The sequence below is a fragment of the Mycetomoellerius zeteki genome, unplaced genomic scaffold, assembly GCF_001594055.1.
Source record: "Mycetomoellerius zeteki isolate Tzet28-1 unplaced genomic scaffold, Tzet1.0 scaffold228, whole genome shotgun sequence".
NCBI lineage: Eukaryota > Metazoa > Arthropoda > Insecta > Hymenoptera > Formicidae > Mycetomoellerius > Mycetomoellerius zeteki.
The window spans coordinates 293,315-296,629 of record NW_017257203.1 but is presented as its reverse complement, the minus strand read 5'-3'; positions in this window follow the sequence as shown (position 1 = coordinate 296,629).

The following is a 3,315-nucleotide window of genomic DNA, read 5'->3' as shown; positions in this document are numbered from 1 at the left end:
TTAAACTATAATAGATATGTATATGCGGCTGCATGGTAAAATTCTGTAGACAGATCGGCATTGAATCGTTCGTTACATACTGATTCTCGCGGAACGTGCACGAGTGCAGCAAAAATTATTTTTTTCATGCATCAAGTAAGTTTTATTGCGTGCACAAAATCTAAAATAAAACCTGGGGTCAGTTGTAACATTACAATTATTCCCAAACTTACTTGATTTTATTTTAGTATTATTTTGTACAATGTTATTTGTATTTTTCTTCATAGAATCCCATTAACAAGAAAACACAAGACAGATAAGAGAAAAACTATATAAAAGAGGTGTCTTTATACAAACAAACATTTAAAAAAGCTATGAAGGACCAGATATCCATTTATGCAGCTGCAAGAAAAAGTATGACTTATGTTGTGTTACGTACCTCTGGCAAATGTGGTACAATTATCCTTCTCTACTGTTATAATCGTTACTATCGTCCCTGGAGGTCGGGACGGTCGTAACAAAATTCCTCATAGTCTTTAAACAAACATAACTTTTTTTCTAGTTACATAAAATAATTAAATCAAAGAAAATTTTGTATCTAAATAAATTCTATATCTAAAGATACATATTTTTTTAATGTAAGTATTATATTTTAACTGTTATAACACTTCAAAGTCAAAATGTTACTTTTATCCCCGGTCTCCCCTACATATGCAATCACTGTATAATATTAAGAGAAATCATTGTATAATATTAAATAAAATCGTATATTTTACCAAATGACTTCATACGTAATGAAAAAAATTATTTGTAATCAGATGAAATCATATAAAATCATGTAATTTGTGGGACAATATTTCAGCTAGTGGTTACCCCCTCGTGTTTGGCAAAATGAAATTTGCCATACGATTAAGCCGGTCGGGCAGGCTTTTAAACATGGCTCATCACGATAGGTGCAACGCAATTACGCGCATGGTGCAGCCAGATCACTCACGACCAGCCTACAGTTTTCCTCGCGCCTTCGCCCGGAGCTACGACGGTGACCGTGGAGGCAGAAGCGCATCGTAGGCCGGTCGCTGGAATAAAAATGTTTCCTGCCTGTCGGTGGGTAACGGAATTGAAAGACGATGGTAGCGATGCGACGTAGCGGGGAATCAAGCCAGAGAACCCCTCGCAGGCATCTCGTGCTCGGTTCATTTCACTTCCCAACGACGTAATTCCCTGACGGAGAGCGGCGAAACAACACTGTTCCCGCGGCCGCGCTTCGCAAGGTGGCTCCGCAAAAGTAAAACGATTGTAGGCGTGATATGCGCCCCCGCGTGAAATTTTTGATTTGACGTGATTTCATAATTGTTCGACAAATATGGACACGAGGGCGGAACTCGACATGTGAAAGAGAAATGGCTTTATCAAAAATGGAATTAAACGAACGGTATCTTGGAAAAGCCTAGAGCCCTAAAGCCTCACACGTAATTTAACACAGATATTCTCTCTCGAACGTAAAATATCTAAAAATGTAAGATGGGATTGTTTTTTATTAGAAATTTTTAAAAGATTATGTTAATGGAACATTTCAATCTTTTACATGGAAAGAACGATTTTATTGAAGCATCTAAAAATTAAGATAGACACGAGGTATCGCGATACAAATGTACCACATTTGCGAAATCGCAATAAAGTTTTGTGTGTGTGTGTGTGTGTGTGTTTGTGTTTGAAGATTATCATATGGTAATTGCGTAATTAATCCTTAATCGAAACTCGGACTCACCGGAATCGTATCGGTTTCAATCTGATTAGTGATAAATCCCCGTTTCGATGCATGAATTTCATTTACGCGTGACTTGTGGCTTCGCGTGTGTATTTGTAGCAATGTACTTGTACCGCCGATACCTCGTGGCATAGAACATTTTTTACTCCCTACGCAATAACACGAAGCTGAATCATTAATATGTTCGCTCTCTGTGCGGGAGATGTAATCTTTTGAAAACTCTTATAAATATTTCTATTTTACATTTTTAAGACCAGAAGGGGATCACCGCCTTCGTTTCATGATGCACGAGGCAGACTGTACGTCTCGCGAGAGTGATTGATGTGTACAACCGCGTTAGGTTCATCTACGGAACAAATACGGTGCAATCTGTAAATGTTTGCAAACATCCTCTCGTGGAATCTAGGTTTTATTTCTTTATTACGAGCATACATGTTACCAATAAACCGTTCGAGAGTTTACGGCAGCAATTCTAACTGCATTTGATAACGAACGGAATATTATTCCTGGAATTTAGCGTATCAATTGAAACTATCATTAGAAGGATTCTATAAAATTCCCGAAGTATCTTAATTGTGTTTATCGGGAGCGCCATGAAGCGATTTACGCCTCGCTGCTCGCATATTCGTATAAAGTGAATTATATTCTTCTATTGTATCAATTGATACGTATCGTTATAATATTCCATTACCGTTATATTTACGTTAAAAGTGTATAGTACTCCCCTACTCCGTGAAAGCTATGCTGTCGATGTTAATTACATCGATCTATTAAAACAAATACTTACTTTTTACACATACCTGTATGTAATCCGAACATGTAATATATATGTATACATTGTTAGATATTATATTATAAAACCAACAATGACAACTCAATCCTTTGAGTTATATAACATCTTGTTATTTTTAACTTTCATATATGTGTCAAAATTAATTCATTTTTGCGGTTAATTTTGAAGTAAATAACGCCCATATTAATGTAGGCACTCAGTAAATAATAAACTAAGTTTCAGTCGAATTTTCTTGAGTTTAATTATTTAATTCCATTGTTTTGGTTAAATTAACGACATATTGAGTAAGAGCAGTGGCGATCTATTACAGATATGATTAAAGATAACTCAAACTGGATATAATTTGACAATATTTAACAGGGTGAATTTAACAGCGTGTATATCACAGCACACAGAACATGTATCGCTTTCAACATTACATTCAAGAACGACTTTGAGTTTCCAGGTACCGGTTAACTGTTTAAAAAAAGATAGCTCCGAAAGTGGAAGCGAAACATGTCACTCACGGTCAGGCTAAGTGACTTGCGGTCGGCACTCCGCGCGTTCTGAAAATAAAAAAAAACTGTACGGGGCAGCTTAATTGCGCGCATATGCGGCGTGTCGTTCGAGGCGATCACGTCCACCGGTATCTAGCGGTGCGTGTAACGCGCGTAACGCATACGGTAATCTGCGGCGAACGCGGCCGGCGACCTGCGCCGCCCACACGTCGCGAACGCGGTGCGTATATTGCCTATCGTTGCACTCCGTGTCTTCGGATCCCGCTTCACGGCGCCAC